Genomic DNA, 26271 nt, shown 5'->3' on the forward strand with positions numbered 1-26271 from the left:
TTTAAATATTTTATTTAGTTTTAGTATTTTATTTAGTTATGAGACAAACTTTTTTAATCCTAAAATATTTAAAGCAAGGTGAAACAAATGAAACTGTGTGTCTGTTGGTGTCATCACCACACCAACTGATATTATTTATTTTTCCAACTGATTTTAAAACACAGTAATTTAACTGTACATCTGTAGTGATTACAAAAAAATAAAAAAAGGCTTGCAAGAGAATATTAAACTATATTTAAGAAACATTTATCATAGTAGCATTTCTGTTGTAATTTTGAGACTAGTATGTACATTATGGGAAAAAAATAAATACTTTAATAGGGGCTTTACCGTAAGAGAAGGGAGATACTTATGTAGGATCATGAAAGTTAAAAGAGTCTACTAGTCCTGAATTTTACTAGAAGAATCAAGAGTCAATATAAGCCATATATAAAGCATTTTATATATAAAGGTTAATGAGATTAAAATCAAGTTTAGAGAATCTATACAAACTGAAACACAGAAAAGAAAAAAAAAAAGACTAAAAAAAATAAAATAAACAGAGCTTAATTGACCTCCGGGAAAATATAAAGCAGTCTAACACCAAACACATATCTAACTGGAGTCCAAGGAGGAGAAGTGGGAATATAGCAAAAAAAAAAATTTAAGTAAATAAAGGCAAACATTTTTCCAAATTCAACTTTTGATAGTCCAACCAGGAACCTGAAAGCTCACTCATTCCCATGCCAAGAAAACCTCACTTAGGCATATCACAAATTGCTGACCTCTGAAGATAAACGAAAAAATCTTAGAAGCAGACAAACAAAAATACAGACATTACTTTGTGAGACAATGATAAGAACAATCACAAAACTTCTCATCAGAAATAATGCAGGCTAGAAGATAATGAAACCACATTTTTAGAGTGTTTTGAGGGAAAAAAGAAGGTATAATCAAAGAAAATACCCTTCAAAACTGAAGGCAAAATGAAGATGTGTACAGACAACAAAAGCTGAGAATTTACCACAACATACCAACATTACAAGATAAGAGAAATGAAGTCCTTTAGGCTGAGGAAACATAATACCAGATGGAAACGTGGATCTAAATAAAGGAGTGAAGAAGGCAGGAGATGGTAAATACACAGGTAACCATAATGGACTTTCTTTTCTCACTTCTTGCTTTTTGTAAATAATACTTGACTGTTGAAAGCAAAAGAATAACTCTGTGCTTGGGGGTTATGACATATTTAAACATAAAATGCATGTTATCAATATGAAGAAGGCAGTAAAGGGAAGCATACTGTTGGAAGGATATTAGATAATACAGGAAGTGGTGCAATATTCGCTCAGAGTCGACCATAATAAGTTAAAGATGTTGACTCTAATAGCGAGTGGAACCAATTTTTTAAAAGTTTTAGGTAAAATGCCATCAGAGGAGATAATAAAACACTACTAAAAATACATTCTCAGTAGTTCAATCAAGAAAAGAAAGGAAGAAGAGGAATAAATAAATAAGAGATGAGGTCAATAGAAAACAAATAGCAGAGAGTTGACATAAGCCCAAATATAGTACAATTTATTAAATATAAAACTAAAACGGCATTAAAATATAGAGATTGTCAGATTGGAATAAAAAAAAAAGCAGGATCAAACCATGTAGGATTTAGAGAAGGTAACCTTTAGATATGAAAAACAAATCCATTATTACAATTGGATATGTCAGCACACATCTCTCAGTAAGTGATTTCATTAGCGACAGACCAATCACTTGAGATATGGAAAAGTTAAACAGCACTGTGAGCTACCTTGACCTAATTTATATTTATGGATCACTATCCCCCAAATGAGCAGGGTGTGTGCTTTTAAAGTGCTTACAAGGAAAAGTATGCACCAAATACTTCTGTTAATAAAGAGGGAAGATCTTAATCAGGTAAAGTTCTACCTGAAGAAAGTAGAAAAAAAAAAATTAAAGCCAAACTAAGCAGAGGTAAAGAACTAAAAAAGGTGGAGTAGAAATCAATGAAGTAGAAAAGAGTAGAGAAATCAATGAAACCAAAAGCTGATTCTTTGAAAATATCAATTTAATTGATAAAGCACAAGTAAAAAATGAACCAACAGAGAGAGAGAAGGAGAGAGGGAGAGAGAAAAAATAAATAATATTAAGAAGGACGAAAGAGGAGGTATTCTATAGATTGTATAGAAATTTTGAAAAAAATTAAGCAGAACATTATGAATATCTTTATGCTAATTCATTTTACCGCTTGGATAAAATGAACAGAGTCTTTAAAAATACTGTTTCTTTTAAGGAAATAAATTCTTAATTATTAGCCTCCAAACCCACCTGACTTTATCACTGAATTATACCAAACATTTAGGAAAAATAATACCAAGTTTACCCAGACTCTAACAAAACAGAGGAGAAAAATGCTTTCCAATTCATATTATGGTATATAAAGCATAACCTTGGTATTAAAACTATATGAGACACTTAGAAGGAATTTAAAGCTCAACATTGCTCATAAACATAGACATAAAAATATTCTGGGGAGTTCTCTTGTGGTATAGTGGGTTAAGGATCCAGCCTTGTCATTACAGGGGCTCAGGTCACTGCTGCGGCACAAGTTCAGTCCCTGGCCTGGGAAACTTCTACATGCCATGGGCACAGCCAAAAAAAAAGCTTTTAAAAATATTTCTAAATCAAATTCATTAATTTATAAAAAGGATAATACACTGTGACCAGGGTATAAAGCAAAATTGGCTTGATATTCAAAATCAATTAACATGCTAACAAATTTTTAAAAATCATATGTTTATTTCAACAGATGCAAAAAAAAAAAAAGATTTGATGAAATTTAACATCAATTAATGATTTTTTAAAACTCCCGGTAAACTAGAGAGAGAAATTTTCTCAATCTATTCCAAGGCCTCTTCATGCAAACCAACCCCCAAAACTATGAAGAAATTTCGTATGTGATCATCACATGTTAATCACTTCCCCTCTACATTTGGAAACAAGGAAGGGATGGCCGCTGTCCCTACTCATGCTCTGCACTGAGATCTTCCTCACGGTATGAATGCAGGGCTCTTTCGCCCCTGGGGTACTTCTGCATGCATCCAGCCTGCTGCCCCAGGTGGACCCCTGTCTGCTGAAACTTTGGCCACTGTTCATTCAGAACATCTATATCCAGCCCACACTGTAGAATAGTAAGCTTTGGGGACTGCCTGGTCTGTACTACCTCTCTGGTTTTAAGTCATACCCAGTAAAACCTGTATTATATCTAGGCTGTATAATGTTAGTAAGTAGTTTATGTGATCCCTTTGCATGAATACTAAATGTAGCTTGGAATTTATCCATACATGTTTTGTCCATCCATGTTCTAAAAGATGTTTGTGAAAAGTTATTACAGGATTATTTTTAGTAATAGCAAAATATTGAAACCAATCTAACTGCCCCAGGAGAGAGCAATGGTAAAATAAATCCTATACCTCTAGAAAATAGAGTGCTGGACAGTCATAAAAAAAAGACTGAGGAAATTTATTTTTAAAAAATTTAATATAGTTGTTTTACAATGTTCTGTCATTGTCTGCTGCACAGCAAAGTAACCCAGCTATATCCAGCTATCTCCATATACATTCTTTTTTTTCACATTATCCTCCATCATGTTCCAGCACAAGTGATCAGATATAGTTCCCTGTGCTATACAGCAGGATCTCATTGCTTATCCACTCCAAATGCAATAGTTTGCATCTACTAACCCCAAACTGAAGAAACTTATTATGTAATAATGTGTAATGATCTCCAAGGTACAAGGCTAAGTGGAAGGCCAGTGCAAAATAAAAAAAAAATGTGTATCATAAAAGAGGATGGGAGATAGATAGGTGATAGATAGATATGCATTTACATGTATGTATAGCATATTTCTGTAAGGATACACCAAAAAAAGTTTCCATATTAGTTAACTGTAGAGAGGAGATCTTGTTAACAGGATAATAACAGTGGAAGGGAGATTTTTACTATAATTGCCTTCTCTTCCTTTTGAACATTGAACTATCAATGTGGTAATTAATCCTAAATTCAATAAAATTTAAATTAAAAAATGAAGGAAAAAACTCACTCATCTGAATCACAGTAACAGGTAATTCTTTACCTACCATGTGCAGTGTCTCCTGCTGTTATGCACAGAACAGGTTGAGGTGTGATAAAAAGATTATAGTCTAGATGAAGAGATATGATAATACAGGGAAATATCATGAGAATGTAAGTTTATGTGGCAAGTTCCATGACACTGTAGAGGCAGTCTGCAATGTGCATGGGCCAGACCTCATAGGAAAGCCTACACCAAATAGGTAGATAGGATTCTCCTATAGTCCTACCTTTTTTCCATCACCACCACGATGCCATCCTCCAGCTTGGTACAGTGCCATCCTCCAGCTTGGTACAATGCCATGTAAACACAGCTGTCTCTCACTCCTCCCTGATCCTACCTTGTTTTAACTGATACTTTAAAATCCCACTCCATGCAGTCAAAGCTGGCAAGGAAGATAAAGCAGGATTTGGAGGGAGATTAATGATGGAAGGGAGAAGAGGAAGAAAATTTCCATGATCAAATTTGAGAATCTTACCACCAAAGTATAACAATTTACATGAAAAAATTCATTTCTGTTTCCTACACAGTCAGCATTTATATGAAAGACTTTGCTCGACAATGATTTTTTTTGGATTTGACACCCAAAGGAAAAGCAACAACAACAAAAAAACAAGTGGGAACTATGTCAAACTAGAAAGCTTCTCCATAACAGAGGAATCCATCAATAAAATGAAAAGAGAAACTTTGGAATGGGAGAGAATATTTGTAAATCACATACTCCATAAGAGGTTAATATGCAAAATATACCAGAAACTCCTACAGCTCAATAGCACTATGGAAAAGAGTATGGAGTTCCCACGAGAAATTAACGTGTGTGTGTGTGTGTGTGTGTGTGTTCCAAAGGAAAAGAAATCACTATCTTGAAGAGATACCTGTACTCCCAAGTGTTCACTGCAGCATTATTCACAATAACCAAAGCATAGAAACAGCCTAAATGTCTGTCAGCAGATAAATGGATGAAGAAACTATAAAATGGAATATTAATCAGCCTTTTAAAAGTAGGAAACTCTGCCATTTGCAGCACAAGGATGAACCTGGAGAGCATTGTGCTAAGTGAAATCAGCTAGATGGAGAAAGACAAGCACTTATACGAATATGATTTCACTAATACGTAGAATCTAAAAAAAGAAACGGAGAGACAGAGAGGGGAATAGTGGTTGCCAGGGCCTGGAGGATGGGGGAAATGGGGAGAGGTAGGTAAAGGCGTATAAACTTTCAGTCATGAAATGAATAAGTCTGAGGATCTAATGTGTAGCATGGTGACTATAGTTGATAACACTTGTATCATTGAAATTTGCCAAGAGACTGGATCTTAAGCATTCTCACCAAAAAAAGGAAGGGGAGGGGTAACCATGTGACCTGACAGATATGTTACGTTGAGTGCATGAATGCTTTCGCAATATATACATAAACCAAATCATCACATTGTACACTTTAAATGTATTGCAACTTTATTTTTTAATTATACCTCAATAAAGCTGGGAGGGAGGAACACTTTGAAAAACAACCTGGAATTCCCGTCGTGGCGCAGTGGTTAACAAATCCGACTAGGAACCATGAGGTTGCGGGTTTGATCCCTGCCCTTGCTCAGTGGGTTAACGATCAGGCGTTGCCATGAGCTGTGGTGTAGGTTGCAGACACGGCTCGGATCCCGCGTGGCTGTGGCTCTGGCGTAGGCTGGCAGCTACAGCTCCAATTCGACCCCTAGCCTGGGAACCTCCATATGCCAGGGGAGCGGCCCAAGAAATGGCAAAAAAAAAAAAAGACAAAAAAAAAAAGAAAAGAAAAGAAAAACAACCTGACTGTAAATTAAGGAACGTCTATGTTTATATTCCCATATGGAGACATCAAGACTAAAGGTCATAACGGCAAAGGAAACAGCAAATATCAGCAAGACTGATATTTAGACACTATTAACAAGACTGCATTTTTTTTTCTTGAAAATAAATCATATCGAATCTCATTTAGTCACAGATAATTTTGGTCAGTTTATGAAGATTGTGGCAGAAGCAAAAGAAGTTAGCCCAGGCTTCAAGGGACTGCAGGCCATTCTGACACACTTCATATTGGCAACTTTAAGTAACTTTTTTTCCTCATATTTCACTGACATAAAAATATGTGAACCAGATGGTAGAGCCTGACTATTTATAGTTTGTGTTGAAACTTGTTAAAGACAGTTTGGATCATGATGTAGAAATCTTATCACCTCTTAAATGAAACATACCACAGGGTTTTTCTTAGAAGGTGTTAGAAAGGCAGCTGGTGATTATAGTCAATGTTTCTTCTTTCTGCAGATAATAAATCTAAAATCACCAATGGCCTTCTGGACGTAGGCAAATATACACAGAAAATCAAAGGAAAATTGGGAGATAGTCATATCTGTTGAATAAGTGGGTATTCCTTGGGTCCCTGACACATGATACGTAACGGCAACGATGATGATAGACAGATAGATACAGATAGAGATAGATAGGTAGGTAGATAGATACATACATAGATACATATAGATACAGAGATTTATTTAATATTTAAATACATATTTTACTTCAATGTATCTTTTTTCTTGAATGGGTTTTAGCAATCACCAGAGCTGTTCAACTACTGATTCTTGTTCCTGCCCTTCTGGGGACTTTATAGATTTATATTTTTTTTGATGCTTTGCATTTGAGGGACACTGTGTGACTACTTCTAGCCAGTGAGTCATGAACTGATATGCAGTGCGATACCTCTGGGCTAGTATACTTAAGCGACAATGCCAGACTTAAAAAAAAAAAATACATATTTTTCCTTTTGTCGTGCTAACCAGCAGCCATTGAGGCAGTGGCTTCTCTTGAAGCACTGGGTTTTGAGCAACCACAATAAACAAAGCCCCATTCCCAACCTCTAATAGAATGTAGGGGCACCAAATAAAGCTGCTATTTTATTTTAGCTTCTGCTATTTTTCAGGTTGTTTATTGTGAAAGCATCATCTAGCCTATCCTCAGTGCTATAGGTCATGCTGAAGTCAGGAAGCAATAAGGAAGCAGCCAATGACTTATTAATAGAAATGGAAGGAAACAAATGATCTATTCCTAGAGCAAGTGTGTCTTTCTCTGCATGAAGCAGGACTAAAAAACAAACAGTAATAGCAACGCACCAAAGAGGCACATACCTACAATGCTACAATGCTCTACAAGAATAACTCTCTTAGTTAAGTTCTTCTGGTTGCCAAAACATGGAAGCTACTAGAACTAATTTGAAGATAGAGGACTGTGGAATCATTACTATCTAATAAATAGAGGATATTTCCAGGAGGTTAAAGAAAAAAAAAAGAGGCATTAGGGGAACAACCATCAATAAATTAGAGAATCAGTTCAAAGCTTGATTAGGATTTTTACAAGAAAGGAAAATATGGTTATTCAAGTGGGCATGAAACAAGTCAAAGTCATTTTCTAGAAATGAAAGAAATAAACTTTCAGGTTGAAAAAAAAATCCACTGAGTTCTCTGCATAAAGATTGAAAACCTACCAAGGCACACTATACTGAAATTTCAGAATCCTAGGACTCCTAAGAAGATTCTAAAAGTTCTGGGAGAAAAAAGAATAGAGAGGAAAAAGAGGGTGGAGGAAGGGAGAGGGTGAGAGAGAGAGGAAAGGAGGGAGGAAAAAGTAAGAGAGAGGGAGGAAGGAAGGGAGCAGTGGAGAGAGGGGGAGGGAGAGAGAGAGGGACAAAGAAGGAAGGCAGGCAGATTTCTGACAAAACATCAAGAATCAGAATGTAGGGAGTTCCGTCATGGCTCAGTGGTTAACCAATCCGACTAGGAACCATGAGGTTTCGGGTTCGATCCCTGGCCTTGCTCAGTGGGTTAAGGATCCGGCGTTGCTGTGAGCTGTGGTGTAGGTGGCAGATGTGGCTTGGATCCTGCGTTGCTATGGCTCTGGCGAAGGCCATCGGCTACAGCTCTGATTCGACCCCTAGCCTGGGAGCCTCCATATGCCGTGGGAGCGGTCCTAGAAAAGGCAAAAAGACAAAAAAAAAGAATCAGCATGTACTTTGTACTAAGATAATGTTAAGTGCTATATAAAATAGACCCAACAAATTAAATGGTTCAAATATATTCGTTTATTTCTCACATATGTAAAAGTCTGAAGTTTCTGGTTAATAGGAAGTTCCTCCATATTTAGTAATTCGGAGATTAAGCCTCCTTCATGTATTGGGTTTTTTGTTCTCTAGAACCTCATTCTCATCTGCATTCAATTGGCAAAATAGGAAAGAAAGGATGCACACACTTCTCTTAAAAGTCTTGACCAGAAAAGGAAACACATCACTTGTACCGACATTGTATTAATACTGGGATAATCATAACTACAGGAAAGGCTGGAAGGTGTAGTGTAGCTGGGTGACAGGGAATAGCAGGGACAGGATTTGGGGTGAATAACTAGCAGTGTGGAAAGAAATAAGGCCCAGCGAGGCTACTAGCAGTAGGAAAGCCTTGTTCCCTTTAGGATCTAAGGAAATGAAAGGATACCTCCAGGCACCTGTACAGTAGAAAGTGTTAACTAATAAAAGCTGAGGATGCTTGCATGGAGCCGAATCATTTTATGTAAGTGATGATCAAGATCTGGCTTTATACCCATTAGTATGCTGGCACCTGCAGGCTGCTACAAATTTCACCGATCTTTGGGGATATGACGTTGGCAATAACCTCCCTCCCCTGCCCCCCGCCAGCTTGGGAAAGGTTAGGAAGCTCTAGCTGTGAAGAATCCCAACATATGTAGGTTCTGATTCTCTTTATCATCTTTGCATCTTTCTCTATCAAACAAACCACACTCCACAGAGATATCTGGAATAGTGCTTTTGTCCTGAAACAAAAGTGGAGAATTGCCTTCAGATTCTCACATAGGAAGTTATTTCCGGTCAATCCTCTGGTAACTACAAAATTACTAATTAAATGCGAGGACAGAATAAAGATGTTTTCACATATGCAGAGTTTCAAAAACTTTTTATTTAAAGTTTATGTAAAATAAGAAAAATCTGGTGCTAATACTTAGTTCATAGATCCTCATGGCTTATTTCTCAGTTTTTAAATTAAAGACAAAATAGTCTAGCGCAATGTGCCCAGGCTTTATAATTAACCTCCCAGAATTCAAATCTTTCCTTGAAATATTAATAAATATATGGCCCCAGAAAAGAGGTTATATTGTTGTTTGTGTCCCACTTTCTTTCCCTGTGAAAATAAGGATGCAGGTGGCCACCTCTCTGTTTCTGTGATGATCAAGGGAGAGTAGGTATGTGGAAGCACCTGATAATTAGATGGGTACTGAGGGTATATTATTGCATTATTTTTAGACTCTTAGCTCTTAGGAGTGATAAACACTCTCCACCTTCCATCTTCGACCTTTCCCATACTTTTTTTTTTCCCTTTTTTGGCCACCCCCAGGCCAGGGATCATGCCACATCTGCGGCAACACCGGATCCTTTAACCCACCATGCCGGTCCAGGGACTGAACCTGTGTCCTGATGCTGCATAGATGCCACTGATCCTATTGTGCCACAATGGGAACTCCCTCATGCATGTTTAATAAAAATTATTTTTTTCTTAAAATGTGAATTTTTTTATCTGTACATCCATTTATATGCAAGCACTTGTGCTATGGGGAAGACCTTTAACTCGGTGACCTATGATCATTGCAGCAGAAACCACTATCTCCCAAAATATGTTCCCCTCCTTTGTGGCCATGCAGCCACCCTTGCAGTTAGTTCAACATGCCACTGGACTTTGTTTTCTCCAATGCAGTGTAAGAGGTGTATGAGCCACTTCCCACCATAAAGAGCTACGCCTAACTCTTTTTCTTCAAAAATAAATGAGACTATAGCCATTGGGTTGATCCTGAAGTCACTATTTTTGGGATGACATAACTATCATTGGCCTGGGTCTTAAAAGATTGTGTGGAGAAAAATCACACTATTCAACTAAATGACCTCCCAGGACTGTTGAGAAAGAAAAAAAAAAAATAGTATTTAGCCACTGATGTTTGGTGGTCTGTTACAGCAACCTATCCTAATTAATATACCAAATGAGTCTTCCATCCCAAATCTCAGTATCCATACCTGTAAAATAAGAGAGTTAGACTAGAATATGCCAAGATTTTTTTTAATACTCTAAGATTGTTTTTTCAGTAACATATTCTGATCCCGTATGTTAGGAAAATCAATCTATAAATATTAATTTGTTCCAAAACTGTAGAGAGCTACTAGAATGCTTACACTCCAGGAATTAGGAAAAAGTAGAAAAATATGGTTAATTTTAAAAAATTGATGGAGTTCCCATTGTGGCACAGAGGAAACTAATCCAACTAGGAACCATGAGGTTGTGGGTTCATTCCCTGTCTTTGCTCAGTGGGTTAAGGATCTGGCATTGCTGCGGCTGTGGCGTAGGCCAGCAGCTGCAGCTCCGATTGGATCCCTAGTCTGGGAACCTCCATGTGCTGTGGGTGCAGCCCTCAAAAGACAAAAAAAAAAAAAAAAAAAAAAAATTGGTGAATCCAGTAGTCTACGAGGAAAAGATTTTGGCATGAGGGGAGGAGGGGAGGAAGAGACTACACAGAAGTGTCCAGAATAACTAGAATACCAATTGCCTGAAGGCTAAAGGCTGTGCTTCTCAAAGCAAACAGAGGGAGCCTTGTACCCACAGAGAATAAGAGAGTGTAGCGTGATAACTTGGACTGAGGAGAGAAGCGGGGTTAAATTGAAAGGGGACAAAAGAAAAGACCTGAGGAAAGTCAGACCAGAAAAACCCGTGTTCAGGAAGACCGAAATTAGAAACCCAGTTAGGACCACTGGAACCTAAGAATGGCCTCTCTGAGTCATAACAGAGGATACAGCGGCCCAGTTTTCTCTTGCCATCATCAACCTCAAACATGTGCGTTCTTTGCCTTTTCTGGTTTTATGACAGTCTTTTAAATGTGCTGCAACAGAATATGCAAAAAAAAAAAAGTTAGAAACCAAATTCCATAAGAACATTAACAGTGGTTTTATAGAAAGGTAAGATAATGGTTCCAGTTTGTTTGCAAAAAATATTTGCTGTATCTCAAGTGGACTGAGAAGTGGAGAGAGTTAAGGTCTTAACCAAGTGCAGAGGAAGAGCAGCAATGACAGGAACTATCTGAGAGAAAACTAAAAACAGAGGCTCTTGCAAGGAGACAGACAAAGGACCAAGGTCTAGAACCAGTCATTTGAGATGCAAGAGTAAAACAGATAACTTTTTTGAGGCTGGCTATATGCTAGCTACTGTGTTAAATATTTTCCATGTACTATTTCGTATCGTCCCCCAAATAACTTTACTGCCACTTGACAGACTTGAAAACTAAACCACAGAACAGCTAGAGCAATAAGTGGAGTATAATTTCAGTCTATCTTATTCTGATATCTGCTTGGATTAGTGACTTTTATATTGGTAAGAAAAATAGATTCTGAAGGGTATATATAGCAAGTGAACAGTTTTAGGAGTATCACAAAGATTCAAAGACCAAATCGAAAGGTAAGCTTGCGAAAGTAAGTTTCTTCCTCTTTTCTAGACCCAGCCTGACAAATGAACAACAGTTTCTAGTCTGGATTTATTGCCTCCCCTACTTGTCTCCCTCCAGATAGCTTCCCGCTTCTCACAGGTCCCTTCCTACCCCCAACCCTGCGTAACACAAACAGTCCAGTGACCATTTAATAATGAATTAAATTTTCTTCCTCAACAATTTGAACTAAGAGACAAATTCTGTCATTAATTGGGACTAAGTACTTGAGCTGAAAAAAATCCCCTGGCATCTGTCTGTGCCCATAATGACTAATGACATGACGACAGTTCAATACTGGAAGACTCAGTAACGTAAAGATTTCAATTCACCCCACACGGATTTGTAGATTTAATATAATCTCTCTTACTTCATATAAAAGCTCAGCAGGTTTTTGCTTAATTGTTTGTTTATTGTTTATGGAAATGGACAAGCTGGCTTTAAAATGTATATGTAAACCCAAAGACCTGGAATGTTTAAAATAATACGTATAAAGTTGGAAGTTAATACTGATATCAGTACTTAATATAAAGTGAGAGTAATTAAAAGAGTGTGGAATTGGCATAAGGAAAGAATAACAAAACAAGGGAACAGAGTAGAAGCTCTAGAAATACACTAACACATTGATGGATGTTGATTTATAATAAAAGCCATCCATACAGGGTTGCTCCATACTATTTGTGTTCCCCTTAGAATTCACACGTTGAAACCTAACCCCAATGTAATGGTATTAAGAGGTGTGTCTTTCAGGATTGATTAGGTCATGAGGGTAGAACCCTTATGAATGAGGTTAGTGCTGTTATAAAAGCGACCCCAGAGAGCTGGGGTATTCCTCCGCATGGGACACAGTGAGAAAACAGCTGTCTATGAACGAGAAAGCAGGCCTTCACCATATGCCAAATCTACAGGCATCTTGATCCAGAAGTTCCCAGACTCCAGAACTGCAAGAAATAAATTTTTGTTGTTTTTAAGCCTACCCAGGTTATGGTAGCTGTTATGCCAGCTGAAATCGTCCAAGTTAAGAGTAGAGCAAAAAAAGCACAGTCTTTGCAATAAAATGTTGCTGGGTTAACTGCACATAGTGTGTATATGGGAAAAAAAAAAAAAAGAATCTCGACCCTACCTTATGCCATACACAAAAATTAATTCCAAGTGTATTGCAAACATGAATGATAAAAATTTCCTGAGATGTACATGACAGAATATCCTTATGTCTTAGGAAAGCAAAGATAATCTCAAACAGGTCACAAAAAGCACCAACAATAAAGGGTAATGTTGATAACTACAGTTAAATCAGCTTATCCAGAAAAAAATAAATAACTCATAAATTAATTTTTTAAAAAAACGCAGCTCAGTAGGAAATGAAGAAGATTCTTCAATAGATTCTTTACAAAAGAGGATATACAAATGCCCCAGAACATGAAAAAGTGATAAATATCACTAGCTGTTAGAGAAAAGCCAATTAAAATCACAATGAAATACTACTAAACAACCACCAGAACGGCTAAAAACACACAAACACCGACTGATTAAATCCAAGTGTTGATAAAGCCATGGAAAAACTGATATTCTCAATTATTCCTGGGAGAAGAGAGCATTTGTTCAGCTGCTTTAATATTATAGGTATCCACTAAAGTTATGCATGTGCTTGATACAGCAATTCTACTCTTGTATATATCCAACAAAAAACACACCAAAAGAAAAGTCTCAGTCCTATTATTTGTAAGAGCTAAAAGCTGGACTCAGTCCAAATGAAGGAATCATATGATTTACCAGATTCTCTCCCTTACTGGACAAGACTAGAAAAGCTGGTTTCATGACAATTGTAACAGGGGCATCTTTGGGCAGCAGAGTTAGGATGTGCTGATTCCCTGAGACACTTTCAGGTACCTAATCCCACCCGCTTATCAAAAGATGGTCCCAGGCACCTGGTTTGAAATGCATTGTGAGTTCAGAGGCTTTGTGCAGAGACAAGCAGGAAATAAAACCAGTTCACTTTACACCATCAGGGCCCTGAACGTAGAGCCATTTTGAGAACAAAGTGAATGAGTGGGTGGTTTCTGCGAAGCCATCATTTCAGCAACACCACTCGTATGGCTTTTAGAGCATGAAGCACTTCCAAATCACATCTAACAGCAGCTCACTATGTAACTTGCAGTGCCGGAAGGATAATTGCAGGCTAGAAAATAGGACTGTACCTGACTCAGATCAGCTCAGTGAGAAGTCTGGCCATATTTTACTATGATGTGGCCACTAGTAAGCAGTACACTGCTGCAGAGGGTACCCTGCTCCTTGGAGGCATTCTCCGAGACATCCATCTCAAGTGTTACCCTAAAGAAGAGTGAAAAATGGAAGCCTTTCCAACAGGAAATACAAAAGAATAGCCAGTTTTCTACCCACAGAGCTCAATCAGCTGGAAGGGAGACAACATGTGCTCAGCAACCCACCTGTGCGCGTGACATTCATGGGTCTAACTCATGGTAGGTCAACAGCTAGTGGCCTCTCAGTGCCAGTCAAAGAGGCCATGGCAAGCTTGGGCATCTTCCATGAAGGGCTGTTAGTATGTGTTCAAGACCAGAGATAAATATTATGTACTCTACAGGAGGTTTCTTTTTCAATCCTCACCCCCCAACCCCACAAAATTTTTTCACTATTGATTACTGGATGCTGTCTTATATAGGGACCAGTTGTTAATAGGGAGCTTACATTTAATCAAAAATATGGAGTTCCTGCTGTGGCGCAGAGGAAACGAATCCCACTGGGAACTATGAGGTTGTGGGTTCGATCCCTGGCCTTGCTCAGTGAGTTAAGGATCCAGTGTTGCCATGAGCTGTGGTGTAGGTCGCAGATGCAGCTCAGATCTGGTGTTGCTGTGGTTCTGGTGTAGGCTGGCAGCAACAGCTCCTATTAGACCCCTAGCCTGGGAACCTCCATATGCCGCAGGTGTGGCCCTAAAAAAGGACAAAAGACAAAAATAATAATAATAATAATAAGCAATGGAATTCCTACTGTGGTGCAAAGGGATGGGCAGCATCCCTGGAATGCTGGGACACACATTCAATCCCTGGCCTGGCACAGTGAGTTGAAGATCTGGTGTTACCACAGATTAGGTTGCAAATGTGGCTTGGATCTGATCCCGTCCCTGGGAATGCCATATGCCAAAGGGCAGCCAAAAAAGAAAAGATTTTTTAAAAAGCAAAAACTTGTAATTTCTCAAAAGGGAAACTTAAAGATCAGATACACCGATTTTTAAGAGAGATTGAGCTCGGAAATAAAAAAAAAAATTAGAATTGACTTAGTTGTGTTCTAAGTGTGTATGACGTCTCAATCTCTCTACTCTCTTGCTTGATCTCCCCCCGCCCAGTCTCTTTTTATGTACAATTCATTCACCTTCATTTCCACTCTCTTTATCTCTCTTCAGATTGCCTTTCTCTAGTTCCATATAGTTACGGGCTCCTTAGCTTGAAGCCTCCCAGTTCAAGTGCCCTGTTGAAACTAGCAATAGAATTGTCCAGGGTCCCAGAGCCTCTGTGAGGCTCAACTACAAGTATCACCCTAGGATTCTATAATGATTCCAGGTAATCTTTAAACAATTACCCTTTATGGGAGCTAGCTTCAGAGGGTTTCCCTTCCTTGCAGGCATTTTAAATATCTTACAGTTTTATTTGGCGATTACACTTCAGTAAAGCTGGCAAAGAAAGAAGTAAATGTTGGGTCCAAAATAGTTCACTCTGATTTCTAGAAAAAACATGTAAGTGTTGGAGACTGATACTTCTGATTTCCTCTTTTCTGCTATCCTAACTTTGGTATGTAGCTGGGGACCAGGATAGAAGCCAGAAGAAAAATTTTAGTGGCACTTTTTAATGCCTTCTTTCACTAAATTATAATCTGATCAAATGTACCTCAAAAGCATTTTAGGAGATTGTAGTATTTACCAATTTAAACTACTGACAGATTGTCAAATTACACAAAGACGCTATCCCAGATATTATAATGATGATTCATGATTACCCATATTAGGGAAGTCTTAAAATGAAATTGCATTTTCCGATGCCATCTTTCTCCCCAAGGAAGTACTATATCCATGAAATGGAAACCTTACTGTAGAAGAAATCCTGACTTTAGCAAATAGAATTGTCTGGAACCAGGAAGATGGGAAAGGAACCTCTCACTCCCCCTGGGCTCTGAGTCTTACACAACAAGCTGGCTCTCCATGGAACTGCCCCCTGAAAGACGTGCACATTTAAATCTCTGCAGATCGACCTAACATACATGCTATTGCCACACACATGCTGCTACCTGGAGGGTCTCCCACAAGCCCAGTTATCTCCCAACTCAGTCTCTCTCTGAACCTTTACTCCTTTTTTTATTCTCAGCTATCTCAGAAAAAGGCACATGCCTTTGCCCCATCTCAAGATGAGAACAAGCCCCTCCGCTTGTTATCCATCTCCTGTCCTTCCATTCTTTTCTCATCATTCCCAGAATGTGTTTCCCAGCTCACCCTTCACTGGCTTTCCTTTCTTGCCCTATAAAATATACTCAGCCCTCTTCCATTCTAAAAACAAACAAACAAACAAAAACTCTAACTTTCAAACTTTATATTTACTCCACTAAGCGTAGTCTCCATTTCCTTTTTCACCCTGGACTCCTCACTCCAATTTGCCGCTCCAGTCACAGCAATTCCTCCTGCATCTTACTGAGGAGAGCCTCGTTCGCATCCTTTACCAAAGAAATCCTCTCTTCTCCCTCTTCCTGTCACCCTTCCTCTTTGCAAGAAGTAACTCTATTGAACATTGCATGCTTCTTTTGATTCCCACCTTCTTCAGCTTTGATGTGTTTCTATCACTTCCTTCCTAACTTTCTGCATGATTTTCTCACAATTCGTACTTGTTCCTGTCTTTACACACCCATTAAGTGTAATCGTTTTCCAATTTTTGATCAGCTTCCTCTTTCTGGGCTCCTTTTTTTCACTCTCTCTCTCCTTTTTCACTCTCTTTTTTCACTCTCTCAGTTACCTATTACCTTCAACCGGAATGACTCTAACATCTACAGTTTCAGAATTCTGGTCACTTCTGAGCCTCAGACTTAAACCTCCAACTGCTTGCTTAACGATTCCAGCTCCTTTACAAAATCAGACCACTATCTTCTTTGCCATGTGAGTTTCTTTTTCTGTTGCCAGTGATCTGGCCCTGATATAATCGTGACTCCCACTGCCTACCATTCTTTTTTCCAGCTGCACAGAACCAAGCACTATTTCTGCCTCTGCGGCTTTGCACACATTGCTACAACTCTCCAGCATCCATTTCCCCCCATTTTCTTCCTGTAAAAAAACCCATCAATCCTTCACAACTTAACTAACGTCACTTTCTCCATGAATTACTTTGAAATTTTCTGGTCTAAATTAAACTCTCAAATAAAGCAAGGGTTTATGTTCTTGCTAGACTTTTATAACTTTTAACATATACTGTTCCATATTTTAGAGTTTCATACATTTTTATTGGAGGTATAACTGGCATACAAAGTTATATTAGTTTCAGGTGTACAACATAATTTAATATTTGTATATGCTAGAAATGATCACCATAATAATTCTAGTTAATATCTGTCATTATATATAGTTAGAGAGTTTTTTTGTGTGATGAGAACTTTTGAGATTTACTCTTTTAGCAGATTTCAAGTATACAGTATAGTTTTTCTTTTTTTTTCTTTTTAGAGCTGCACCTGCAGCACATGGACGTTCCCAGGCTACAGGCTGAATGGAGCTATAGCTGCCAGCCTACATCACAGCCACAGCAATGCAGGATCCAAGCTGCATCTGCGACCTACAACATAGCTCACAGCAACACTGGAACCTTAACTGGTCGAAGCTAGGGACTGAACCTGCATCCTCATGGATGCTAGTCAAATTTCTGACTTATTTCACTTTTAAGATAATATCCTCAAGGGAGTTCCCATCATGGCTCAGTGGTGAACAAATCTGACTAGGAACCATGAGGTTGCAGGTTCGATCCCTGCCCTTGCTCAGTGGGTTAAGGATCTGGTGTTGCCGTGAGCTGTGGTGTAGGTCACAGACGCAGCTCGGATCCCACGTTGCTGTGGCTCTGGTACAGGTCGGCGGCTACAGCTCCAATTCGACCCTAGCCTGGGAACCTCCATATGCCACGGGAGAAGCCCAAGAAATGGCAAAAAGACAAAAAAGAAGAAAAAGAAAATCACTCTGGCTACAGTGTTAAGAATAAAGTGTGGGAAAGTGTACAGACAGAGAAAATCTTCAGAAACTATTGCATAGTCCTGTGAAAGAGGATGGGAGATGATAAGAAGAGGTAGATAGGGAACTTGTTTTTAAGTGAGCATTCTTTGGACTTGCTAATGTATTAAATATAATAAGCAAGAGGGAAAGAAAATAGTTGTGTGAATCCACCATTTCTGTGTTGAGAAATTCAGTGGAAGTTAGTACTATTTAATAAGTCGGGGAAGGCTGGGGAGAAAATACAAGTTTTTCATTAGGAAAGGAGGGCCAAGAGTTTTATGTTTGACATATGAAGTTTTGGGCATATTAGACATTTTTAATCCTCACAAAAGTGTTACAAAGTAGATGACATCATCCTCCTATTTTATAAGCAAGAAAACTGGATATTTAGGAGATATTGAGTTTCATCATCCTAAGCAGTGAGGCTGGAATACCCTTCAGGTCTTCTCTAATGTCATAGAACATGAAAAGTTTCGAAGGTGCCCCACGGCCTCTCGCTGAGGCTCCCAATTGGTGTCAGAATCCTTGATGGCAGAAACGACTCAATTCGCCTCCTCCACAGCATCTAGCATTCACCATATAAAAGACGGTTTTGTGAAATCAGAAACTTGGGGATTTTTAGGGGTTTGAACTTATATATAATCACAATTTAAAGTGCCTTGGGAAATATATTCTTCCCTTGAAGCATCCTTCAATATCCTTGACAAAGGACATGATCTTGGATGGTGGGGGGAGTGCCTTTCACCTTTACATGTAATTACTTGAGAACTGCTGTGCTATTTTACCTTCTGCTTCCAAGGAAAAGATAAACTGCTCTGTTGGTGAGCAAAAATTACAAAACTAAAACAGGCATACTTTGCAAACATATAAATCATAAAATTAAAAGCCTTCTTAATTACCTCCATATTATCATTTCAAATTCATTCGTTATCATGCCCCTCTTAAAAGCTGTGGCTTTATTAATAATTTAAGTGATTGAAATTAAGACAACATTGTAAATCAGCTATACTTCAGTAATTTTTTTTTAATTTAAGTGATTGTCATAAAAAGTGAGGCCTAGGTAAGTGTCACACTTTTTAAAAACATACATTTGTATTCAACTGAACACCTTTATGAATCAGATAATAACCTTTCTGATTCTAACAGCTAGAATCTCCCTATTAATTTGTACCATGAATCATTCATAATGGTCTGCACTAGAGCCTAATCTTCCCCTATACTCAGAAAGCCTCCATTTATATTGGGGTGTGGGTGTGTGTGTGTAACCAGAGTAACCCTTCAATTCTCCTAAACTTTCAAATAGTTGACATTTTGTTCCAAAGAAATAACTGTGTTTCTATAAGTACACGTATTATTTCAGTTGCTCCAATCTGCCTTCACTTTCTCTAAAACTATTAGGCTGAACATAGAGCTTTGATCTTTTTCAGTATTCTGCTTGAGTGAACTTCGCACAGAGCAGAACAATTCTGGTGCAACAAGAACCCTGGGAAGATGAAGTGCACATGGCGAATTCTCCTTTAACTGTTTCTTCTGTTCTGAGACATGTTCTCTTATGCAACTGGACCCTGCTGTTCAGTCCAGGATAGTGCTTAAGCCAGTGATTAAGAATAAAGGCCTTAGAGCAGTTCTCTTGTGGCACAGCAGGTTAAGGATCTGGTGGCCGCTGTCACTGCAGCGGCTCAGGTTGCTACAGTGGCATGGGTTCCATCCCTGGCCCCAGAATTTCCACATGCCACAGGCATAGCCAAAAGAAAAAAGAAAAAAAGGAATAAAAGAATAAAGGCTCTGGAGTCCTGCTGCCTAGGTTCAAATGCCAAACCTACCAGTTACCAGCTCTCTGAATCTCATCTTCATCTGCAAAGCAAGGACAATAGTACCCTTTACTATTTATTGTATCTTAAACCATCCATAGATTGTTCAAAGATTTTAACTACTGAATGTACCTGAAACAATTACTAGCACATATAAGACTAAGTTAGTATTTTTTCCCACTTGTTTCTGCAGCTTGACCACAAATGCATGTATTTAATTTCTGTTTCACTAAAAATTGACTAGGCTTTTACTTTCTCCTTAAAACAATTACCATCCATTAATGGAAGAAAAAAATCAGAATCATGGCTTAATTGTAGAAATGAATAAATACAAGTTAAGGCTAATTAAGACCTATGAATCAACAATACACCTCAAAAAACTGGAAACATATGAGAACTACAATTGAAGATTTTTTTTTTTTTTTTTTTTGCTATTTCTTTGGGCCGCTCCCACGGCATATGGAGGTTCCCAGGCTAGGGGTCTAATCGGAGCTGTAGCCACCGGCCTACACCAGAGCCACAGCAACGCGGGATCCGAGCCGCGTCTGCAACCTACACCACAGCTCACGGCAACGCCGGATCGTTAACCCACTGAGCAAGGGCAGGGACCGAACCCGCAACCTCATGGTTCCTAGTCGGATTCGCTAACCACTGCGCCACGACGGGAACTCCAAAGATTTTTTTAAAGATAATAAATGTGAGAGTTTTCTACCCATAGAATGTTTGACATCTAATAAAAGATAAAATTTGGGTGGTAGAAACTGTTATGTTCTCAACTGAATGACTCTGCTTAATAATGTACTGAGAAATGAAACAGAATTTGAATCAATATGTTTTCCGGAAAATGGTGAGGCAGAAAATGTATCAGTGTGCTATTACACTGGGCTGGAAGCACTTTCGTTTAGGGCTTATTATATGGTGACACTTTATGTGCTTCCAAATGCAGCCACAGCCTTACAACTGTTGTCCAGATTTCACTAAGACCTGGCTCCTGAGCTACCAAGAAAACATTTTGTGGACTCACCAATACAAGAGGGAATGATAACATGCTTAATGTTTCCTTTGCCTGGAATTATCTTCCTCCAGATAGTTGCATTTCTACATTCAATCTCACCTCATGGGTAAGCTTTCAGGGACCACACTGTAGGAAAACAGGATAGCATCCCTCTGTCCTGAACCCTCTCACCCAGCTTACAGCTTTACTTCCCCTCATGGTTCTTGTAATCACTAGACATATTTTAAATTTAATTATGAGGGTCGAGACTTTGTTTTGTTCACTGCCCAGTGATTGGCAAATAGTTGGTGCTAAATAAATAAATGCTTGTTAAGTAAGTTAATAAACCTTCCTACACCTTTAAATATTCTATGTATATGTTCTATGATCTATTTTGCAATATTTGCTTTGCGCAAGTAGTGAAGAACCATAAAAATGTGCAGGCTGAAACCATGAAAAGCAACCTTTTTTTTCTCTTTTTACAGCTGCACCTGCAACATGTGGAAGTTCCCAGGCCAGGGGTCAAATTGGAGCTGCAGCTGCAGGCCTATGCCACAGCCACGGCAGCACCAGATCCAAGCCACATCTGTGACCTGTGCCATAGCTTGGGGGCACACCTGATTCTTAACCCAATGAGCAAGGCCAGAGATGGAACCCAAATCCTCACAGAGACAGCACCGGGTCCTTAACCTGCTGAGCCACAATGGAAACGCTCCATGAAAAGCAATCTTAATAGTTGAGGGGGGAAAAAATTATGATTTTTTTTCTGTGCCCTTCCAAATGTTTTGTCAAAACATTAAAAGTCCTCTCACCATCTAAATATATAGGCACATTAAAAAAATAGTAAAACTAACATTTGCTTAGCATTCTGAAATTTAAAACCTTAGAAATATTGAAAATTAAAGTGCTTTATTTCTTTGATAAAGAGTATGTACAAGAGTTTGAACAGTGCTTGCCCTCTCATCAGATACCTCACAGTATGGAGTGAGCATCTTTATTGCACCACGGTGAATTGTCATATGCCTTTCTAAGTTTGGATCAACTTAAGCAACATTTTATCCTTTATGCTTTTAACATGAAATCCTTGTGAGACTTTCAAATGTGAAGTCTTTTTGCCAGTGTCGCTTTTGGAAACTCATCATCCTTTGCACTATAAGCCCTTCCTCACTTTCGGTGCCAAGGTGTTCTTTACTCAATTTTTCTGGCCGCATATCTAGGGCCTCTAGCACTGCAGCAGTTTCAGCATTCCCACTGGCAGCTATTTTAACTCCATTTACATCTGATTTGAATCCCCTGCAGTATGTGCACCATGCGGTAACACTTTCTGTCATGCTGCACAGATATTACCTGCTTTTCTTCCTGCCATAATGTGTAAACATTTTCAATTCTGTGCTTTATGACACAGTGCTTCCAAAATTCAGCTGAAGTTACATGCTCTCTAGTTGTAGCATCCAGGACCTATCCTAAAGTCCATAAAAGAAAATCGGCCTTAAAAGTTCAAACATCTCCTTGGCCCACTGGCTGGTTGTGTTTGGTAGTAAAAAGCAAATTTTCACATTTTTAAGTCCCTCAGAGAATCAGATTGACAGTAGTAAGTGCTTTAAATGTTAAACTACTTTGCTTACATTATCTGTTTACTGCTGGGAAACCTGGAAGCAATACGACTGTGTACCTTACTTTCTGTGCATGAACTGAATAATGAGCGTGCGGAAACCAGTCACTGACAGCCTTGCAAAGGTAATGTGAAGGTCATTCATCATGACTGGCATCTGTTACTTATGGAGTGATTTGTGAGCCAGCAGCAAAGTTTGTACTTTATGCAATTACTCAGTAAATATCTCCTGGAAACTGAAATTTGAGCAACTGTGTTGTTGAGTAACTAGCATCGTTAACTAAGGTAACTGAAATTCCTGTATGTTGGAATGATGCAAAGTGAGGGCTCCATGTATAGAGAGGTGAAAGTAGCTGTTCCCAGTATCCAAATTTGTATTGTTCCAAAACTGACAGAGAGAAAATCAACTTAGTAAAGTGTAGGTGCAGAAAATATAAGTCTAGACAAAGGATAACAGGCTAAAAGAGCCAGAAAGATGAGAAAGAAGAAATGAAGGTAAAGAAGAAATTCACATCGTGTCTTAGCAAGGAATTGGAATTTGCTTAGACTGCGTTCTTCAGCTAATTCAAGGAATTTATGGACACAGAGACTGGGAAGACTAGAGTGAGTCATCCGAGACTGCCTGGAAGAACAGCTGTAGCCTAAACCTGAAGGTTCTGCTTGATTTCAATTCACATGGACTTTGTCTCTAGACACATGTTTACATAAACATCCAGCAGGCGGGTGGCCTTCAAGCCCTAGAGCTCCTGCTGCCCGGGAGTGTAATCAGTGAATGGGCCAGGCCCTGATGGGAAATCCATGCTGGCACTGGGAGCACAATCAGGGCCCTGAGCAGGGGAAGGAGTAACATATCTTATTTTGTCTTCGAAGGTGCAAACATGGCCACCCAGCTCCACTCAGCCCCAGCCAGACACCTGCACTCCCACCCCATGGCGTCTTTTTTTTTTCTTCAATTTTTATTGATGTATATTTGATTTATAAGGTTGTGATAATTTCTGCTGTACCACAGAGTGATTCAGTTATGCATATACACACATACATTTTTCTTCAGATTCTTTTCCCACATAGATATCTCAGAATATTGAGTAGAGTTCCCTGTGTTATACAGCAGGCCCCCCACTGGCCGATCATCCCATATACCTCCATGTGCCTATGCCAGTCTCAAGACTTCAGTCCCTCCCCTGCCACCTGTCCTCTTTGGTAACCATAAGTTTATTTTCAAAGCCTATGATTCTGTTTCTGTTCTGCAAGTAAGTTCATTTGTATCCCCCCCTTTTTTTTTTAGATTCCACATATTAGTGATATCACACGATGTTTGCCTTTGTCTGTCTGTCTTAGTAGGATAATCTCTAGGTCCATCCATGTTGCTACAAATGGCATTATTTCATTCTTTTTTATGGCTGAGTCCTATTCCATTGTCTATATGTACCACATCTTCTTTATCCATTCATCTATTGACAGATATTTAGGTTGCCTCCAACTCTTGGCTCATGGGATCTCGCTTTATCAGCATTGCTTGTAAGCACAGCTTTCCCAGACTCATATCAGGCATGGGGTTCCTCCAACTCTTACCTTCACTTTGCTCACATCCACCAACAGGAAGCCCTGGGCCCCTGCACTAAGCTAGAGGGTCAACTTTACTTTCCTCATTGGTGAAGGAGAGTTTTGCCTCCAGACAAGATTTTTAAAAAGTGAACTATAGGTACAGAGATCCAGCTCTAGACAGATCCCATCAACCATTTCTTTCTCTGTCCCATGAGAGGACAGTGTCCTTCCAGCACCAGCAGGGGATGCTCTCCCTCCTGTGGTTACTATCCATTTTCCATCCCTCCGTTAGATGTCCCCACGTATCTCTGCTGATTTCTTCCTTGGAGATTTTCATCACAAACTGTAAAATGTATTTAGTTCTTATTCTAGAGCATGAAGTCAGTTATTCTCACTTACCTTTCTTTGTCTTCACACATTTGCAGAATCCTAAGGTATTATCTGTAGGCACCTGGTTAAGGTGGGGCCCATTTGACTTAAACAATTAGGAATGGAGTGCTCCCACTAAGAAAGCCACTTGTCAGCAACTCCTATGGAATTGTACTTCATACAAGTCTTATTTCTCTGTACCTATAGTTCATTTTTTTTTTCAGTCTTACCTGTAAATTTGGTCACAGGATTTTCTGAAATAAAGCCTTTGCCTCTCCAAACAACTAAGTGACTGAAACTTAGAAAACACACTTGAGGAGATAATGTCTTAATTGTGAGAAAAACACAAAACTTTCTTGTATATGAGACAATGAAAGAGGTGTCCTTTGGAGGCCTCGTGGTCAGCTTTCATCTATTAGTGTCATGTGCTTCTCTACAGGAGAATAAAATATTGTTCACTGGGAGACCTGAAATTAGGTGACCAGTTACAAAGGGTAGAACAGAGAAGTTGTGGAATGCTAAAGATGGGATGGCTTGGATTTAATAAAGTATGATACTATCAGGCAAAAATAAAATAGTATTTGAAGTATCTCAAACAGTAGCTATGACCTCAGGCTTCAGGACAAACAGACCAAATTTCTCCCTGAGACTTAAGCAATTCAAAAGTCTATTTACATAGGGAGTTCCCATTGTGGCCCAGCAGTATCCATAAGGACGCGGGTTTGATCCCTGGCCTCACTCGGTGGGTTAAGGATCCAGCATTGCCATGAGCTGTGCTGTAGGTCTCAGACACAGCTCAGATCTGGTGTTGCTGTGGCTGTGGTGTAGGCCAGCTGCTGTAGCTCCAATTTGACCCCTAGCCTGGGAACTTCCATGTGCCACAGGTGCAGCCCTAGAAAGACCAAAAAAAAAAAAAAAAAAAAAAAAAAAAAAAGTCTATCCACATAGAAATTCCTGAGACTACAGTTGATCTTATGCCAAGGTTCTATTTTGCATAAGAAACTTCAAAGGTGTTTACTAAATATGCAGCTACCCCAACTCCAATCCGAAGAGATTCTGAATCAATTGGTCTGTGAATACCAAGGACTCTGTATAAGTTACTCTTATCCTAAGCTTTGCCTTGGTGTACATCGAAACACGAAAACCTATCTAATGCCTAAAGAAGGAACATGACTGCTCTTATTTAAAGATGAAGTAGGAAGAGTCTCAAATGACAAGTACTCCTTAATTATAGGATGTAGGTGTTTCAGATATGCTTTGGTACAATCTATGGCAATGGTTCTCTAATTTTATTCTGCATCAGATTTACCTGGCTGGGGGGGGGGGGAGGCTTGTGAAAACATTGATTGCTGGCCCTTAACCCAAAGTCTATTTTTTCATAGGTCTGAAAAAAGCACTGGAAATTTGTATTTCTAACCAGTTACCAAGAGCTACTGATGCTGCTGCTCCGGGTATCACATTTTGAGAACCACTGATCTGTAAGGTACGCCTGTGTTGGTTTTACCTGTTGACTTCATAGGTAAGACAAAGAAGTCTACACAAACTAATTGAATGTCTAATGTATGTTGGTCCTACTTTAGGCATTTATGCTATCGTGACCAGTAAGTCAGACACTGACTGCAATGGTTTGTGTAAATAAGTAACCAGAGGTATGATTGAGAACCATGCCACTGCCTGCATGAAACCATGTGAGGAATGACCTTAGGAGAACAATGACATTCCAAGGATCACTTTCTCTGTCAAAGAAGGTTATAATGCAGATGGCGATGATTCCCACATTTCTTCTCTTGGGACATAACAGCTTTTCCAGAGCAGGGTAAAATGATAATATGCTGTGAGACAAACAACATTTTTGAAGTTTGATACTTCCAAAAGCCCTTCACTGGTGCTCGTAATAAGTCCACTCAGCATTTAATTCTTACTCTTTCAGGCAGAATGGTACCTGACACTCATTGGTGTGCCCTGAAGCACACTTGAGGAAGCCGCGGTCTGACTCCTAGGAGCACACACCACCCAG

The 26271-nt window shown here is 39.0% G+C and overlaps 1 long non-coding RNA gene across 2 annotated transcripts in view; it reads left to right on the top strand.

The window, feature by feature from the left end:
• Positions 1 to 26271, top strand: part of LOC100514329 — a 243374-nt gene that overhangs the window by 190350 nt on the left and 26753 nt on the right. For both annotated transcript variants that reach the window (XR_002340407.1, XR_002340408.1), the window contains one exon: positions 25637 to 25737. This is a non-coding gene — a long non-coding RNA (uncharacterized LOC100514329). The remainder of the gene's footprint in view (positions 1 to 25636; positions 25738 to 26271) is intronic.

This window comes from Sus scrofa, chromosome 18 (assembly GCF_000003025.6).
Source record: "Sus scrofa isolate TJ Tabasco breed Duroc chromosome 18, Sscrofa11.1, whole genome shotgun sequence".
Taxonomy (NCBI): Eukaryota; Metazoa; Chordata; class Mammalia; order Artiodactyla; family Suidae; genus Sus; species Sus scrofa.